This window comes from Epargyreus clarus, unplaced genomic scaffold (assembly GCF_041222505.1).
Source record: "Epargyreus clarus isolate Ecla_fem2 unplaced genomic scaffold, WU_Ecla_fem_2.2 ptg000015l, whole genome shotgun sequence".
NCBI classification, from domain to species: domain Eukaryota; kingdom Metazoa; phylum Arthropoda; class Insecta; order Lepidoptera; family Hesperiidae; genus Epargyreus; species Epargyreus clarus.
This window is the reverse complement of record NW_027332223.1, coordinates 12,311,346-12,331,831: the sequence shown is the minus strand read 5'-3', so window position 1 is coordinate 12,331,831 and position 20,486 is coordinate 12,311,346. Positions and strand designations below refer to the sequence as shown.

Below are 20,486 nucleotides of genomic sequence, written 5' to 3'. Positions count from 1 at the left end.
CTTATAAATGTATTTTCTAAAACATCGAAATCATTGCATTTCAACTTTATGTATGAAAAATTCGATCAATCTGATTAGTAGAATCTGAGTAGAAGAATTCGATGACTCGAGGATAGTTGTTAAAGGCATGCGAACAATCACTTGGACATCGTGTTGGACTTTGGCCTAAAAACTTTATATTTTGTCTGCATAGTAAATAGTTGGATAGACATGGACCGCTAAAAATAAATATAACTATAATACTCTTTACAGTAACTACCCCAAATAGGGATCGTTACGTTCTGAGCACACAAAAACATTTGCATAAACACCCAGAGCCAGTATATAATTATTTACTCAACTATTTAAATGCCTTCCTAAACGGAACGAACCTGTATCATGATAATGAAAAACAACATTAGACAGCGTGATAATCTATATTTTAGTAATAGCATCTGAACTCTAATGAATCATATTCAGATTTCCTTCAAGACGGGCCCCAGGCGATCATTCCCCAGTGAAATTAGCTGTTAAACAGACGCCACAGACATGAAGTTTAATTAATTGAGCGGTGATACACGGACCTATCGCCGGGACCCTGAGGGCTCTCGGCGCGTTACCCGGATATCCGATGTATCGCTGCAATATTACTATGATAATAGCTGAGCTTGTCGTTGACTATAATGTTATGTTTCTGAGAAGAGGTTAAAATCTTCGTTCAGCAAGTTTGTAATAAGGTTCTGTAGCAAACGGGTAAAAACGTAGCCCCATTAAGCCTACGTTGTCTGTCCGTCTGTTACAGGGCTCTATCTTTTGAACTGTAATAGATAGATAGTTGAATTTTTAAAGTATTTTTGACGGTGGCCACTATAAACAAATACTAATATTAAAAAGCTTGAAAACAAATAGGGGTTGCTACATAAGAAACTGAGAACTGACAGCGTATTTGCAAAATAGGTCCGTCAATTTTAATCAAAATAGACTTCGATAGGTGAAAACAGATACGCCTATCAAAATATGAACGACTATTACCTGAATATGGTTACGTATACAAAAGCTTGTAGGTTAATTAATGCAATTTCTGAAAGCAATTCCGTTTACACAAATTTAAAATTGTATAATGGTTAGAACACCGGCGCTGCTTAAGTACTAATAGTACTTTAATCATATTTAAAAGAAGCTTTTGCTAAATAACAAATTTTAAATCCCTATTTTACCCCCCTAACGTTATTTTCCATATTTTCTATGTATCATCTAGTCTATCCATAGTAGTACTTACTTCATTACTTATGTACTAATTAAAACTTTATAAATGAAAACGAAGTAGAAGCATCCCTAGCGAAAAATTCTACAGCCGCTCTCCATTGAACGGTGAATCAAAAGGCTTTGCAGTCCTGCAATTACCTCAGGCTAATTAGCGCTACTGCTTTCCGGCTATTGGTTTTACTATCATAAATATTAATGCTTAGCTAATGGGCTGGCTAGTGGCTTCTATACTTTATAGTTCGTTCATTAAGTAATGCGTTCTCGTAACAACGAGAGCTCCTGAGGATACTTAGCAGAATGAAGTCGTTTTTATTTTTTATGTAACATTGAAGTATTAAACGAGGATGCAGTCCATCTGAAGAGGTGGACCCCAGATAAGATTACATTCACACTTGAGGTTGGCCACAAATGCAGATATCCCTGAGGACTAAATCAAAACGCTTCGGATATACCAATGTCTCCGTACAAAGTGGAACATAACAAATGCTTAATACTGATGCTAGGTGTGGCGGCGGTGCCACTGAAATCGAACTAAAAATAATTCTACCACCTTTAAATATTAGTCATATATAGATGACTCACGTGTCGAAACGAGCATCATACCGATCTGACGCGCAGGGGGTTCCAGATTCAATCATGGCATCTTGGCAAGATATATATCTAACGGATTAATTTAGATATTTGTTTTAAGTCCAGGTGTTGGCATATTTGTCTTTGTGTCTGTCCTTGGCACCCACAGGGAACCTAATGTGATGCTGTGAGTTCCGAAAGCGTCTCAAAGCGTCTTATATCAAAGTATTGTGTAAAAGTGTGTAGATAAAGCGATATTGTATGTGGTTACAAAAATCTGAACCCCTTAAAACCTTTATTGAATTCAGTTTTGATTATGAAAATCGATCGGATACGGAGTGTTTGGAAAAAAATAATACGAATGTAACTGAAAAACATGTAATGTGACATTCGGTGACTGCTGATATACTATTGATCTATTTGTAATGCCGCATCAGCACGCTTGCCAAACGGTCACAAATTCAAACATGTGGATAGAGCGTCTGATTCGGTTTGTGTAGATTTACAAGCACTTGTAGGATAGCTTTGATCAAGCCAAACGTTTGCAGAGGTTGGGACTTTGCGGCAAATGCTAAGCGTGTGGACCTGGTACGAAATGTCGTTGATTCTCGTAACCATTTCTAGTATAGTGCGTGTGTGTGTGCGTGAGTGTGTGTGTGGTTTTGAAGGTGGTAGAACCCTTTGTGTTTCGACTCCGGCGGCACCACTACCACACCTATTTCTACCTAATAACAGCAGTGTTAGGCGCTGCTGTGTTTGGTTGTGTGTGGTTTGAAGGGTGTGAGAAGGGAGACAGACTCTTCCGAGGCGTTCCAGCTTAGTCCTTAGGGGTAGAGTTTTAAAATAGGTAGGTATAAAATTCTGAATGCTGCGTCATTTAATAGAAAATATGAAATGTTCTTATTAGGGGAATATCCTCAAATCCCATAGATAGCGACGTCGGTACGAAGGTAACGCGATAAAGGTAATCCTGCCAATTTGCATAACACTGGAGATTCCAGGAAGCTCGGCTTACAAAGACTCCACTACGTCGCCAATAACAATATGAACTCTCATCATTTAACTATTTTATCTTGAATATGTTCAAGAAAAAGGTTCAAGAAAAGTAGCAAGTTATTACGATCACTAAAACAGCAGTTTGTTTGAGGTTACTGTTTAAGTATTAAAATCAGAGTTTTGTAGCTAAGTTATATTATTAAGATGACACACGAGGATCACTTTAATAATATGGGTTAAAGCTTTCCTTTTACAATAATAGTACGCTACAATTTTTCGGTGGCGGCGCATCTGTGAGCGGCGCATCTGTGGCCGACCTCAGGTAGGAATACCTAATCCTATCTGGGATTGATTACAGATGCCCATGGGCGGCAGTAGCCACTTACCATCAGGTGGACTGCATGCTCGTCTGCTAGCTTAGAAAAAATACTTCAAGTGTTACCTGACATATACACAATATTGTCACAAAATAAGGTCTTCAAATAGCTTGCCTTTAAATAGCTACATGACCTAAAATTGTCTTTTTTTGTTGGGATTTTAAGCGGGTTATTTTATATTACAAAGTGTTTCTTATCGTTCTGAACAAGTCCATCTGCAAGTGATAATGGAATGAAATATTCATATTTTAGGATGTTAAAATTATAACTTTGAGTTGCCTAACTCACTTATCTACGAAATAGTATTCGACGTAGCCGGAACACTTTGTACAAATTCCATTAAAACTTTTATCACAGCAGTTACGAGTAGTTTCTGCTGATAAATTCAAAATACGAGCGATTCTTGTTGTTTGCAAGTTTAAATATTGCGAGCGAGTGTTGAAATAACTTTACAAGTCTTCGTCGATACTGAAGTTATAGTTTCAGCGCATTGCTACAGTTTTCAGCGTTACTAGTTCTGAAAGTTTCCCAATGGAATTCGCTTGTAAGCGTAGGCCGCGGGCTCTTTTAACTTTTTCCTCGTTTGTAGTAGAAATTCTATCGAAATTGTTACCGTGGGTATCATTTTGGTCTAATGACTAAGCTAGTATATGGCCTCGATATTAAAGTTACCGCAAATTAGGAAAGTTATTTAATATTCAGGCTAGATACGACGTCTCATCTTGAATGTTTCGTGATGCGTAATTTTCTTGAGGGAAGGAAAAATCAAAAATCACTGTTCTTAGATTGAAGTGGCAAATAAGCTTTCAGTATATCTGATAGTAAGTGGTTACAACCGATCACAGGTGCATTCCACTTCTGAGAAACAAGTTGGTCGCCTCTTATGTACTAGAGTCATTTGCGTTCCACCGATGCACAGAACCGATTTACAAAAGGAACTAAATAAGTCAATTCTTTGATGTGTGGAAAGCTATTAAAATACTTCAGAATTTAATCTTTATATTTAACTGTCATTACTATAAATTTATTCGTAATTAACGACATGGCCATTGGAGTATCCTTGGAATTAGAAGCATTTAATACACAGACCTGTATTTGTACCCAATAGATCTGTGATTTAATACTATCGTACAAAACAATTGCAAAACTCAGTAAAGTATATATAATTGATAGTAAACGATTTGTAAACTTCATGTATCACGAAAGGTCACTTATCCTGTCATGCGTGTTACACGCATGCGAGCGTAACCACGCGTGCCTGGTAAAACGCCTGAACAAAGTACACAACACATGCACACATGATTTAGAAAATTAAATGCGCGTCTTAGAAAATTATCTTTGAGATATCATTGTCCTTACATTTATTGACGTAGTACAGAAAAATATAGGTGAAATCAAATAAGGAATAACATCCAAGCTAGAAATACATCCACGAAAAATATATCCATAAAACTAACTTCGCTCTCGAACTTGTTCTTGTTTCGTCTTATCTGTTACCCGGTTCCCGTTTTGTCCAAGCAAAATTAGATTTATACTTTGTGAATGTGCCGTATATGTTACGTAATCTTAGCAGGGAGATCACGTACGTAATCCACCGTTTTGGCTTTAGCGGAAACAAGAGAACGGAAATGTTTTAGATACGTTTTATTTATAAAAACATTTGTTGGAGAAATTAAAATATTTTAGGTCGTATTGGCATTGTCGGGAATTAGTCATTGTCGACTAATTACTGTTCGACTGGGCATAGATTAGTAAAGATTACTCGCTCCTGACAAAAAATGTAACCTTTTGACAATTGTCACTGTCAATTATTTTTGTGGTTGAAAAATATTAAAAAAATATAGTTTTTAGATCATTTACGAATGAACCGATATTTCTTCGCACTTTTTCTTCGATTTCGTGTTTTTGCACCACTTAACTGCGCATGTCGGCATTGTTCCGCGTAAATTACACCATGACAGCCATTAAACGGTTAACAGAAATGTCAGCCGTTTAAGTCATTTAATGGCTTTCTTCAATTACAAGGCGGTGAGATACGAGTATCTATACTTATCTATGCTGCTGGGATACGATGTTATCCTTCAATGTTGCAAGTAATATTTGTCATACGCACCTAACTATGAAAAATTTCAGGTGCGCGTCGGGGATTTGAACCTCGGGTCTCTTGACTGAGAGATCGAATTTCTAACTACTAGGCCTTTACTGGAAGTATCTATTCTATTGGATTGCCAATAACAAAACTGAGTCACTTCTAATGTGCGTTATTACTAATACCTATTGCTAAAGAGATCCTGTTTTCCGAAGCAAATATGTTTTCTTATGTCGAAATAGTTGCTGAAACTCAATCCAGGGGATAATCTTGTTTGGCCTAGTTCGAGCTAGACCTTGTAGGCAAGGTCGGTACCCCAAAACTAATTTAAGGGGTACAAACGTATGAAGGTCACAATTGTAACGTTTCATCGTAGTTTCGTAGTTAGTTTTTATTTGTTTGTTCAGGCTTGATTCTTGTAATTAGTTACTCCAAATGTATTTATCACAGTTAACTACACTCTTTGATGATATAAATATATTAATCGGTTTTTTTTGGGTTGTTTTCCATTTTTAATTGTTAATTTGGGAAAGTGCGTACTTTATTATATTAATCCACAATATTTTAACCTCAAAAATTGATAAGGTTTTTGCTAGTACATACTCTATGTGCCTTTTTTTTGTTTTCGAGGGAGATACCTTCGAAAGGTACCCGGTTCTTACCGCACTAAAACCCCCGGTGGCCGTCCTCGGCGCTGCGCAAAGGACTCCGGGATCTCCAGAGGATCGTAACCAGAGTCCTCTCGCTGGCCGGGCAGTTTGAGCCCCTACTCTTGCCGCCCGCAATCCTGGAAGCCCCTTTTAGTCGCCTCTTACGACAGGCAGGAGATACCGTAGCTCTATTCTGGTCCCGGAACAAAAGGGACAATACTCTATGTACCTACCTTATAAATATATTAAGTTTTGAATTATTCATCCATTCATTCAACAGTCTTTGAAGACTATTGGAAATAAAACTCCAAATTTTCCAATAACGCCACGCCTACTTATTCTTTGCCTTCAGAATTTAATGGTTTCCCGTTGACTTCAACAGATCATTGGTTCACCTATTCTTCTACCTAACCTGTCCAATGAACAAAACTGCTGCTTAAGATGATGCATTAACAGAACGCTAATTGAGGTTTCTGATAGAACGAAACAGTCAATTGAACTATTTTTGTTGCATAATAAAGTGTCACTTCAAAAAGGTCGTTACCAAAAATATGTTTTATACGGAAGATGGAAATATAGGAATAAATTTTATCACTTTCATTAATTTAATAGCTCAAATAACGTCATGTATATTCAGTGCGCGTATTCGGGTTACGAATAAAACAAATTAATATTCCCGGATCGCGCTCCTGCCAGCAATTAAAGCATGGTGGCGTTCTGAACGGTGTCAAGTTCTGCATGACGTCATCGAGCCTACGACCCGTTCACTGTTGAATGATTACACCTCTTGTACTGTAGGTCTTTTTTATATTTAACCCACCGATAAGGCAGACGGGCTACCTGATGGAAAGCGGTCACCGTCGCTTGTGGACATTTGCAACACCAGAGGAGTCACCAATGCATCGCCGGCTTTGAAGGAGAGCTCTTTTTACACCCCTCTTGAAAAGCCCCATGTCATAGTCCTGAGGGAATACCTTAGGAGGAAGTTCATTCCACATTTTCCACGTACGCGGCAAAATATGGAACGAATAACAAAATGAATCAAGGTCATTGATGTAGTGGAAATACTACACCTAAAAGTCCTATCTAGGCTCGTTAATAATACTTAATCTATCGATAGTAAAAGTTCGAAATTTGATAATTTGTGCTTATTTGTTAAAAAAAATTGTATGTATTGATTATTATTAGCAACAAGTCTCAGTATATGTTTCCAATCTATTCTACTGTTACCATTTTTGTTATTTTGCCTTTTTAACAGACTTCAAAAAAGGAGGAGGTTACTCAATTCGACCGTATATATGTTTTAATAAGTAATATGTTAACAAATAGTAATTTTCTCACACGTTTAAATGTAACAATGTAATAGCTTTTAAACGTAACAAGAAGATACTAGAAAAGCATTAAAAATCAGTCATTTCATTTACTTCTTTCACTAAGTAAAAGTTATCGTACAAAAAAGCGCATTAAACACTTATCATTCTAGCAAGCTAAGATTATCAAGTTAGATACGAAAATAGCCGTTGACATTTTCTTAAGAGAAGTCTAAAGTGGCTTAATAGCAAAGGCCTCGCGTTATCTACGAAGTGTTTCGAGCGTAAACTGCGCTGTTGGCAGAGAGTGCTTGTTCCGTGTGGCGACTGAAGGGTTCACGTTTGTAAAGAAATAATACCTCGTTTATACAGTGAATGATACGTTGACCAGGCTTGTTGACTTATAATTATACGACTGACATGTTGACCATAACGTATTTACAAAGGACGTCATGTAAACTAAGGCTGTCTCGCAATATCGTCTATGAAGTGTTTCGAGCGTAAACTGCGCTGTTGGTAGAGAGTGCTTGTGCCGTGTGGCGACTGAAGGGTTGACGTTTGTAAAGTAATGATACGTCGTTTATACAGTGAATAATACGTTGACCAAGGCTTGTTGACTTATAATTAAACGAATGATACGTTGACCAGGGGTTATCGCGTATACGAAAATAAAATCTGCTGGTCATATTACCATTTTTTGTCATGTCGAGTAACGTTATTTATAAAAGAGATTATGTAAATTAAGGCTGCCTCGTGTCTACGAAGTGTTTCGAGCGTAAACTGCGCTGTTGGCAGAGAGTGCTTGTGCCGTGTGGCGACTGAAGGGTTCACGTTTATAAAGAAATGATACGTCGTTTATACAGTGAATGATATGTTAACCAAGGCTTGTTGATTTATAATTATACGAATGATTGGTTGTCGTGTACGTACGTGTAAAAGTAACATACTCGTATGTCGGTACCACGATAACCATTTTTTGTTATATCGAGTAACGTTATTTATAAACGACATTATTTAAACACTTTTCTGCATCGCGTTATCGTCTACGAAGTGTTTCGAGCGTAAACTGCGCTGTTGGTTTAGAGGGTGCTTGTGCCGTGTGGCGACTGAAAGGTTTACGTGTTTGTAAAGATGATATGTCGTTTATAAAGTGAATGATATGTCGACCAGGGCATGTCGCGTTTTAATAGACTAATGATACGTTGTGTAGAGATTATCGTATTGATTATATGAATGCAGTTATTGTCTATGTTTGTAAAGTTAATGATACGTTGTCGGGGTTAGATCATGTTTACGAAATGAATGATAGGTTGTCCAAATTTATAAAGGTACCATATTTATAAAGCTTGTAATATCTGCTAGTGTCACAATTTGAGTGTAGATTTTAGTTTTAACCATAAACACACTTCACACTTTCTACACTCACAGCACCACACTATGGATGTATTCCCTGTGTCGTGGGTGCCATGGACACACATATAAACGAATACACAAACACCCAGACCCAGAAACAGAAATCTAAATTCATCATTTAGATATCTGTCTGGCCGGGGATCGAACCCAGGACCCTCTGCGCGTCAGACCGGTATGGTAACCGCTCAACGCGCCACGCGGGTTGTTAATTTGGTGTTTTAAGGCACCAGTCCTTCTTAGATCCAATTTAGATCTACATAGCCAATAATTGAATGGAATCGAACTAATGAACCGGTATGGTAACCACTGCCCCGCACTCCTGTGCTTATCATTATATTTTTATTTTATTCATCTCACCAAGTATATTTCACCAGAAACTTGTCTAAAGAAAACAATACCCTCAAATCTATGCTACACGACAGCATAGCGAATCTATGCCACCGGCGCATTTAGGTACGCTTACGCAAGCACAATCAGCATTTTCATTTCACTTGTACAGTCTCTGTTACTTCTACAGTATTGTCCTACATTCGGTCTTATATCTTTCTATATACCTACATATGTAACAGTGTTCTTTCCTATATATGAAAAATACTCGTATCTGAGTAAAACAACTAATCATGTCTTCTTAAGCTGTTTGCGAATGCGCGTAACTGCACGGCGTACCTATGTTACGAAAATCGAATTATGAAGTTAAGCAATGTTGGGCGCGTTCAGGAGTTAGATGGGTGACCGCTAGCGGTTAGAGACCGTGCTTCGGGAAGCATTAAAACGCCGGCTTTTTCTAGCGGGAAACGGCGTTCTGGATATGTTTCAGACTTTCCCCAGATGTACTGATGAATGGAGGTTATGCCCAGACGTGTGACATGAAAAAAATGCCAATTAGGGCTCCAAGTCTATGCAGTTAGTCTATCACTGAAATCGAGTAAAAAATACATATAAAACCGTAGTTATTTTGACATCACAATTGTTTTGACAGTTGTTTACATTTTGTTAGACTATTCATTTAAAACCGTGAAAAAATATTAAAATTATTTGAGATCAACTATAAATAAACAAGATTTATCTTTATTCAATGTTAGTATAACAATACGATGTAGTTACATTGTACAAAACCAACATGCAAAACAATGATTAGTTACGCTAATTCAGGCGTTAATTATTAAATGGCTAATACAACTAAGCGGTTACGGAAATCCATTAGCCAACTTGGTTACATGCAACTTTAATAATTGCTAATATAGTAATGGATTCCTAACGGGTAATGTGCATTACGTAAATGCTTTTACAATGATTGTAATACAAATAAATAGATTTCAATATAAATAGGTCATTGTATAAAATAAATTGTATATACCACCCCTACCTCTGAGGACTAAGCTGGAATGCCTCGGAAAAGTATGTCTCCCTTACCCTCCAAACCAGAACACGGCAGCCCTAACACTGCTGTTACTTGGCAGAAATAGGTGATGCCGCCAGAGTCCAACCACGAAGATTCTACCACCTTCAAATGTGGCCACACACATGTACTGTTGGGAAATGTTGCCACCGTAATAAACCGGACTTATAAATTGTTAGCCTTTGCATCTAAACGTCATATTTTTTCTCTTGTCTTCTTGTTGTCAAAAATGGCGGAATAAAAAATTAATGTTACTAACTAATGAAGCTGCAGTTATTTCAAAACCCCAACATGGTCCATCGTAGCCGAATCTAAAATATCGGAACCAAAGTGGAAAATCAGTGGATAGTGGATAGAACGGAGCACAGTGGATAGTAAATCAAGTTAATTGCGTACGAAGAAAAAGCCGGTACAAAAGCGGGAATAATAATATGCACCCAGCATTCGGTCAAGTATAATAAGTATTATTCAGTCTCTGTATTCATTGTAAAGTGTAAGTAAATCCCTTTGCAAGTTGTAAGGTGCGTATATTATTGGTACTTTTTTGGAATTGTTCGTAATTTGTTTAAGTTTAAGTGACTTTGTATTATATAGTTCTACAAAATTAACCTACAACATAAAATTGTTAATTCATTGCTAAAAGATTAACGTAAACAGTATAATTGAGTAATATTGTAACAATTGTAAACCTAAAGTAATTAATTTAAAGCATACTTACCTATTATAACCTATTTATCTGTCAAATAGTTAACATTACATTGTATCAGTTCCAGGTTGATTTCGCTTGACTCCCAAATGGCTGACCGAGAAAAGGAACTTATTAAAAAACGAGCAAGTTTTAAAGGCCGTTTAACCATATTTACCAATTATATCGATTCACTTTCTGGTAAGACCCTTAATGATCAAGATGCAGCGGAATTGCAGTTGCGCATTGGTAAGATGGAGTCGTTGTATGACCAATATGATGAGATACAGTTAGCATTGGAATGTGTAATGGAGAATATAGAGGGACAATATTCTGAACGTTCTGATTTTGAGTCTATTTATTATAAATCTTTAGCTAAGGCTCAAAATTTGTTAATTAAGTATAATTCTGTAGATAAGTCAACAAGCAGTGAAAGAGGTTCTAATACAAATAATCACAAACTCGTTAAGTTACCTACAATAAACTTACCAAAATTTAGTGGCTCATATCATAATTACCTTGAGTTTCGCGATAGCTTCGTAAGCCTCATTCATTCCAATGAAGATATTGATGATATTAACAAGTTCCATTATTTACGTGCATGTTTGGAGGGCGCTGCTGCGGTGGTTATCCAGTCAATTGAGTTCTCTGCGGGTAACTATGCCGTAGCTTGGAAACTTCTGTGTGACAGGTATGATAATAAACGCTTACTTGTGCAGAATCATGTGTCTGCCCTATTTCAAATTGAGTCTGTTACAAAGGAATCATCGGTTTCATTAAAGTATTTAATTGATGCTGTTAACAAGAACCTGCGGGCTTTAGAATCGTTAGGTGAACCAGTTGACCACTGGGACACGCTATTGATTTATATTATTACTCATAAATTAGACCAGAAATCCTATCGTGAGTGGGAGGAGGTAAAGGGTCGCTTAGATAAAGATAGCATAATTACATTCAACACATTTATGCAATTCATGAGAAATCACGCTGATTTAATTGAGACCTTGGAGGTATCTCGGAATAAAGAGTTTAGTATGGCAACTAAGTCTAGTCCAAAAATAAAAAGTATGATTTCAGTGCGTAATTCTAGTACAGAAACACCTCCTAAAACCTGTGTAAAATGTAATGGTGATCATAGATTAAGTAATTGTCCGCAGTTCCTAGCATTAAGCAACGATGCCCGTTTGAAACTATTGCCAATTTATAAGGTTTGCTTTAATTGTTTTCAATCTGGTCACTTTGCTAACCACTGTAAAAAACCTGGTTGCAAGGTGTGCAAGCGCAAACACAACACTCTTATTCATGTATCTGCGCGTAGGTCAATAGGGAATTCACAAAGTGTAAGCAGCTATGAAAGTGAGAAAATATCCACGCCATTATCATCCACTGATGATAACACGAATAATGTTTCTTTGTCAGCAAAGGTAGCACCTTCCTATATAGCAAAGCAAAGCGAAGTATTATTATCGACCGCTTTAATTAAATTACACGATAATAATAATTGCGAACATATTGTTCGTGCGGTCCTCGATAGCGGCAGCACGTCGTGTCTTATTACTGAGCGGCTTTGTAAGCAGTTAAAGTTAGTAACAAAAGAGATAGATAGATCTATTCTGGGCATAAATAACGTGGTTTCACACGTAGGCGAAACATGTCGTGTTAATATAAAGTCACTTGACAATAGTTTTTGCAGCGACATTAATTGTTTTGTTTTGCCATTAATTACACATAATGTACCAGGTCATGAGATAAATCTGTCAAATCTTAATATACCGTCTAATATTTGTTTGGCTGACCCTACGTTTTATACACCAGGTGAAGTGGATGTTTTAATAGGTGCCGATCTCTTTTGGGATTTGTTAGGGTCACAAAAAATAAAATTAGGAGATGGTTCTCCTATACTTTGTCAAACCAGTCTAGGGTGGATAATATCTGGCCCCGTGACAAGCAGTCATATTTCACAAACACCAAGTTATATTAGGTGCAATTTTACTAAAGCTGTTGTCAGTAGCGGTACTAATGGTATTGATGACATTAGAAGCGACTTAACCCGATTTTGGCAATTGGAGGAAATTAATTGTAACTCGTCGCATTATTCATCAGAGGAGAAATTATGTGAACAACATTTCGTTGACAATACCTCACGTCGTGATGATGGGCGTTTTTGCGTGCGCATTCCAATTAAGCAGGATCCTGTTGTTTTAGGAGATTCCTTTCAACGTGCTTCGCAATGTTTGTCGTCTTTGGAGCGCCGTTTAAAATCTAAGCCTGATTTAAGCAGAATGTATTACGATTTCATGGCAGAATATAAGTCGTTAGGTCATATGTCTGTTTTGCGGCAAAACGGTATAGAGAAGACCAGAGAGCATAAAGCATATTACATTCCACATCACGGGGTTCTCCGTGAGAACAGTACCACTACAAAACTCCGCGTAGTGTACAATGCAAGCTCTCCTAGTACTTCTGGTATATCCTCTAACGATATACAAATGGTAGGTCCAACTATTCAGGACGACTTGTTATCTATACTCCTTCGATTCAGACAGCATAAATACATTTTGTCAGCAGATGTGGAGAAAATGTACCGACAAGTAGTTGTTCACCCGTCGGATAGATATTTGCAGCAAATACTCTGGCGCGATAATTTAAATGAACCTGTAAAAATATATCAGTTAAACACCGTCACTTACGGCACGGCTAGTGCTGCATTCCTCGCGACTAGATGTCTGAAACAAATAGGGTTAGAGTGCACTAATAATAAGATAGGTGAAATTATCATACACGATTTTTATGTCGACGACTTGCTTACGGGTTCTGACGATTTAGTTGAGTTAAACTTTTTACGTAAAGAAATAACTGATGCTCTTGCATCAGCAGGTATGCATTTAAGAAAATGGAAATCTAATGCGTCTTGTTTTGAATCTGAGGTCGCTCAAACGTCACTTAATTTAAATATTGGATCTCAACAGCCCAGTAAATTATTAGGTCTTAACTGGCGCGCAAATTCTGATGAACTTTGCTTTCCAATAAGTGATGTTATTCCAAATAGTAATACAAAGCGTAATTTATTATCAAGTATTTCACAAATTTTTGATCCTTTGGGTCTTTTAGCGCCTTGCGTGATTAAAATGAAAATGTTGCTGCAAAAATTGTGGTTAGACAAGTTAATGTGGGACGAACCTCTGTCGCCAGAAATTGTAAAGCGTTGGCATCATATTGTAAAAACGTTACCTCATTTGAATGACTTGCGTATCCCGAGATTGGTCGTCTGTGATTCGTATCACACGATAGATTTGCACATATTTTCGGATGCATCCGAAAACGCATATGGTGCTTGCGTGTATGTGCTTAGTACCAATAATGAAGGAGTCATGGTACGTTTATTAATGGCAAAGAGTCGTGTAGCACCAATCAAACCAACGACTATACCAAGACTGGAACTGTGTGGTGTCTTAGTGGCTGCCCGGTTGTATGAGAAGGTCCTTAATTCACTTCGACTGAAAATTAATCAGGTTTATTTTTGGACAGATTCCACCATAGTGTTGGGATGGTTGCAAATGTTGCCTTCTAGACTTCAACCTTTTGTTCGGAACCGCGTCGCTGAAATTCTAGAAAGGGCTGGTAACTGCACGTGGAGACATGTACCCACTGATCAGAACCCGGCAGACCTAATATCTCGTGGTGTGGATATTGGTTCTCTGCTGAATTTAGATTTATGGTGGTCTGGGCCTGAATTTTTAAAACAGAGTCAGTCTCAATGGCCCGTTCAACCCACACGCAAAGATAAATTGCCAGAAATTAAATTAGAAGTTTCCTTTAATGTCGTTGATATTGACAATGTAAATCAGAGTGGCTTGGTCGATTTCAGTCGCTTTTCAAATTTTTTACGTCTTGTTCGTTCCGTAGCATACGTCATGCGCTTTGTAAATGCTTGCAGAAAACAAACATTCAAAACTAAGTTCATTTCAAATGAAGAATTAAATTATGCTATTAATTTAATAGTTCGTATATGTCAAAACGAGTCTTTCCCCGAATATAAATTACTTTTAAATGACCAAAATATTCCTAAAAAGAGCTCATTGCTTAAATTTAATGTTTTCTTAGATGATGATAAAGTAATGCGCGTTGGAGGTCGCCTTGACAATTCAGACTTCTCTTATGGTAAAAAGCATCCAATATTAATACAGTCCACGCATGCTTTCACAAAACTTATTTTTGACTATGAACATAAAAGGTTAATGCACGCTGGTCCCCAGTTGCTATTAGCCACTATCAGGGAGTCATATTGGCCCATTGGTGGTCGAAAATTAGCCAAGGCAACTTATCATAAATGTGTAAAGTGTAATCGCATGTCAGGTAAAATTATAACTCCTTTGATGGGAAATCTACCGCGTCAGCGTCTGGTTCCAGGTGGTTACGCATTTGAAAATGTAGGCGTTGATTATGCAGGTCCTATTATGAGCGCAAGCCGTCAAGGCCGAGGTTGTAAATTAGTTAAAGTTTATATTGCAATTTTTATTTGTTTTACCACAAAATCTGTTCACTTAGAGCTAGTAGGTGATTTAACGAGTAACAACTATTTATTAGCGTTGAAACGGTTTATTGCACGTAGAGGAAAACCAAGTAATATTTATTCCGATAACGGTACTGCATTTGTTGGTGCATGCAACGACCTATCCAAATTTTTAAAGGCTCATAAAGATTCGTTGAGCGAGAATATGGCCAATGAGCGCATAAATTTTCATTTCATACCAGCTTATTCTCCTAATTTCGGCGGTCTTTGGGAGGCAGGTGTAAAGTCAACCAAGTTTCATTTACGCCGAGTGTTGGGACATTGTAACTTGACTTATGAAGAGCTGTATACCGTGCTAACGCAAATAGAATCCATATTGAACTCCAGACCACTGTCTCCACTGTCATCAGATCCAGCGGACTGCACTCCACTGACTCCTGGACATTTCCTGATTGGACGCCCTCTTACTACTTTGCCCCAGCCGAGCTACAAGGAACAATCAACTTCTCGCTTAACCCGATATCAACGTATTGAGCAGCTGAGGCAGCATTTCTGGACCAGGTGGTCCAAGGAATATGTTTCCGAATTGCAACAAAGAGTCAAATGGCGTTCCTGCAAGAATGGCTTAAAACTCAACTCGCTGGTGGTTGTAAAGGAAGATGACCTCCCACCATTGAAGTGGAAACTTGGAAGAGTTGTTGCTGTTCATCCAGGAGCTGATGGGATTATTCGAGTAGCAGATATCAAGACAGCATCAGGGATAATTCGGCGATCGTTTAGTAGAATATGCCCGCTACCTGTGACATGTTCTGGTTGAAAGATTATCTTTCAACGCCCGGGGGCATGTTGGGAAATGTTGCCACCGTAATAAACCGGACTTATAAATTGTTAGCCTTTGCATCTAAACGTCATATTTTTTCTCTTGTCTTCTTGTTGTCAAAAATGGCGGAATAAAAAATTAATGTTACTAACTAATGAAGCTGCAGTTATTTCAAAACCCCAACATGTACATTGTACATACTAAACACACACAATAGTAAATGTTACTGTATTCACATGCAAATTAACACATTCACATAAATATTTAACTAATTAAAACATAATATGCGAACAGTGTAATGAAAATTACCCTCGACTAGTGAGTCGAGGTAGCCACTAAACGTGCTGTAAAATTTTACGAGGTTGTTTAAACTTGATACAGAAACTATATTACTGTACGTAAATAACTTTTATTTCTATTTGAGCTCCCATTCCCTATTAAGCCTTAGAAGATGAATTTTGTGAATTGTAATGTCTTTTTTAGTTTTTTATATATATATATATGAGCCTCACGATAAAGCAGACGTGCTACCTGATGGAAAGTGGTCAACGTCGCCTATGAACATTTGTAACACCAGAGGAGTCGCCAATGCATCGCCGGCTTTGAAGGAGAGCTCTTTTTGCACCTTTTTTGAAGAGCCCCATGTCATAGCGCTCTGGGAATATCTCAGGAGGAAGTTCAGTTTCGCGGAGGATAATGTTTTTTTGTGCATATGTGTACATCATCCAATAATTTATATATGTCTCATTCTTTGGCACGCAATACGTGTCGTTGGATTCGTCTATATTTGGGACTGACATAGGCTTCTAACCAGTTGGGGTTTTGTTTTCATAATAATAATCATCTAGTTATCACTGTTACAATACAATTATAAGTAATACTTGTGAAAAATATTAGAGACTTATACAAAGCCCTCCAACTTAATCTTCAAGGGCAGCAACCCATTTGTGATCGACATTAGGTTGAAATCCTATCTGGGATTTATATTTTACTATCAGGTAAACTGCACAGGCGTTTGATAGGTACTTCTATATTATAAAACTTTGAGAGAACTTCTATATTATGAAACTATGAGAACTTTTTCAGTTTATTGGACAATATAATTATGAAATATATGCGTCGCTGCCTATCTTTTCAGTTGAAAACCTTTCTTTCATAGGAGGGGGAATTCCAAACACATACCATATATTATTAGGTACCTATTACCTATTAGCCTTATGTGTATCAGTGAGTGGTTGAAACGCAGCTATTGATTTCGGTTCGGCCGCCTATTTGCTTATCCTACATTTTGATGTGCTTTAGGTATTATGCAAGCTATAGTCACTATTAGTTACATAATAATATTTATAGCAAATATGTGTATCAGCCTCCCACGAGTATGACGGTTGATAATTTCTATTTTCATATTCCAATAATATTTTTTCTTGAGTGTGATAATCATGCACACATACGTGTAGATAAACACCCAGACCCATAATAAATCATAATCATTTAGATGTGTTTTTACCACGCTTTTTTTAGCATCTATGTATGTATATAACGGAATATTTGAACTCGATTTTTACCCACTTTTAACGGTCCGATTAATTTAAAATTTTGAACAATTATCAAGAACCGATGACAATACACCATTTTAATACTTTATTTTATCCCATTCTACTCATCAGAATCGTCAGAATTAACAATTTTCCTTGTGCGGTTTTAGCGTGGTTTTTAGTTTTTAAACTATAATTATTATTTATAGGGTTGAAATACCAAACGAGCGCACATTCCATTTGAGGGTAGTGATTATAGTCGCCCATGGACATCTGTCATAAGTACGGACATAAGTAGCTCCATACAGTGGTTCTACCTGAAACCTATCACAGATGCGTTGATACTTCTGATATTTAAGATATCATCCTCCACACCTCATATTCCACACCTTTCCACCAGAATGTAAGAACGGCTTCACACTGATAATAATGATCGTACCTAATATCGTAACCGTAAATATCCAGTTCTACCGCTTAAAAAACATCATTACACGTAAGCAAACAGTAAACCCTTTCCAGATTTAATATATTAGGTATGTATCCGAGTTCCCATTAAGATGGATGCGTGGATTATCACTTTAGCCAACAAATACCATGACGCCGCAGCTGATGGATGGCCGCCCAATAAAAACAGCAGCCTCCCGTTGTACGAGAGATTTATGGGAGCAATTTCACGATACCTGATTTTAGACCGAAAATTTTAGCTGGTATAATTTTTTACTTCACTCATTTTAATTTATTTATGAGTATAAGATGATTAATAGAGTCAAGTGTTAATCAGACAACAGCGACTAAAATGTGATGACAAATGTATTGTGGTACTTAGTTTATTTCTGTAATTGTTTATTCACAGGCGACATATTGTAACAAAAACATATCTCTCTCACAATTTAGACATATCCAGCAACACCTATTATGTTAAATATCTGGACTATGACATGGGGCTCTTCAAGAGGGGTGTAAAAAGAGCTCTCCGTCAACGCCGGCGATGCATTGGCGACTCCTCTGGTGTTGCAAATGTCCATAGGCGACGGTGACTGCTTTCCATCAGGTAGTCTGCCTTATCGTTAGGTTACATATAAAAAATCCTTCAAGCCGATCTGCATCCTTCAAGCCGTTCCTTTCCTTTAAAGGCTGTAGAGCGTCCTAAATAATGAAGTACATACATAAATACGCTCGAAACACATTACAGATACATTAAATATGAAGCTATATCTAATATTAAGCTTACTTAAAGCACCAATCCTTTGTGATATTAATATCTAAGTGTAGTCTTGTAATAGATAGGTATAACCCAAAACCAAGCAACTTCACAAATTAATTAATAAACGTGTTTATTTTATAAACACCACGCAGTAACCAAAGTATTGTATCTACATTGTCGGTAATTAGAGAAGCGAAGTTTACCAAAACATTTAACCAGGCTAAATAGCGATTAAATATATAACCTAGGAAGTGTAATTTGCATAAACCAACGAAGTTGTACGCAATAGTATGAGCGTTAAGCTGTGCCGGTGTCACTGAACTAATTTTGGGCTTAAAATTTTCTGTACATTCCACTCTATATCCAATTTTCGTTTGAACGTAAGCGAGTTTAAGCTAAGCATTACGTGCCTTGATAATATAATGGGAATATACGACTTAGTGCTAAGGTTTTAATTTGTTTATTTGTACCTGTCGTTTAGAAGCTACTGAATGAACCGAAGTACCGAATGAACTCAGCATCATCAATACTTTACAGTCCCACTGGGCACAGTTCTCTCTGAGTGAGAAGGACTAGGCCGTAGTCCAAGCGCTGGCCAAGTGCGTGTAGGGAAACTTCACATACCTTTGAAAACTTTTTTTATATTTATCAGGTATGCAGATAAAGCAAGTGATAATTAATTTCTAACACGGACATCACATTAAGAAATCAAAAGTGCCTACTTTGAACTTTGAGCCCCTCGATCAAGAGGCCGAGTTTTTTAACCATAGCTATTACTGCTTTTTATCCTTCTTAAAAGAGCTAAAACTTAGCACGTTTCTAACTACTATTATGTACGCATCATAATATAACAGTATCCATGACATTGAGATGTTATACCGATTCGATTCTTTAAACCATTCCCGTTCTAATTGCTCTTTAAAATAATGGCGTATCGTTAGAGGTGGGGCTCTCGATTCGTGCCCCAGAATTAATGAACTGTAATAAGTCCGTGAGGTCGCGCCCTCAACGTCTTGACTGATGAATAATAGTGCTATTAAAATATGATGGAGAACGAAGAACCTTCCCCGCTTAGTACTTTTACAACTCCGTTCGCTTTATTGTGATAGTGGGAAATGTAATGTGATATTACTGTTATGATATTCTAAGCAACATTGATGTTGAAAACAAACTCTGCATCATTCTTATAATGAATAGACGAAGACACGACTTCTCAGAACAGAACAGAATTTTTTCTTTTTTGTTTATCAACCAAGTTTCTTTTTTTTATTTATTTAGTGGCTTTTAAAGATTTTTAGTGTAATCATTAGGTTTGAAAAAAAGAAAACCAATTTTTAGAAACCATTTTAGTCGTATTTTATATTGTCATTTGGTTTATTTAATTAAAGCAAAAATATTAATAAGTTACATCGTGCGATTTTTGTATATCAATGATTTAAAATTCTATCAAATTTTCTAAAAGACATTCGTAGTAAACAAGGCGATACGTAATTAAATCGACGCTTTTTCTTTATCTTAACAAATGATAGTAAAAAAGGCGCCCAAAATTTGTCTGTTAAAAATAAAACGTAATAGAATATCGGATTAATCCATTTAAACGCTATCGAATTTATACATTCCGAATTTGAATAGCGAGCATATAAAAGGTTTCTGTTTGATCAACGTTCGAAGATTATCGAT

The 20,486-nt window shown here is 37.0% G+C and overlaps 1 protein-coding gene and 1 long non-coding RNA gene across 2 annotated transcripts in view; one reads left to right on the top strand and one right to left on the bottom strand.

Annotated features, from left to right (window-relative positions):
* LOC140748275 (uncharacterized) overlaps positions 1-20,486 on the bottom strand; it is a 93,565-nt gene that overhangs the window by 35,048 nt on the left and 38,031 nt on the right. The gene's annotated exons all lie outside the window — the stretch shown is intronic.
* Positions 10,185-16,222, top strand: LOC140748134 (uncharacterized). Its single transcript, XR_012102922.1, has 2 exons — positions 10,185-10,570; positions 10,817-16,222. It is a non-coding gene; the product is annotated as an uncharacterized LOC140748134 (long non-coding RNA).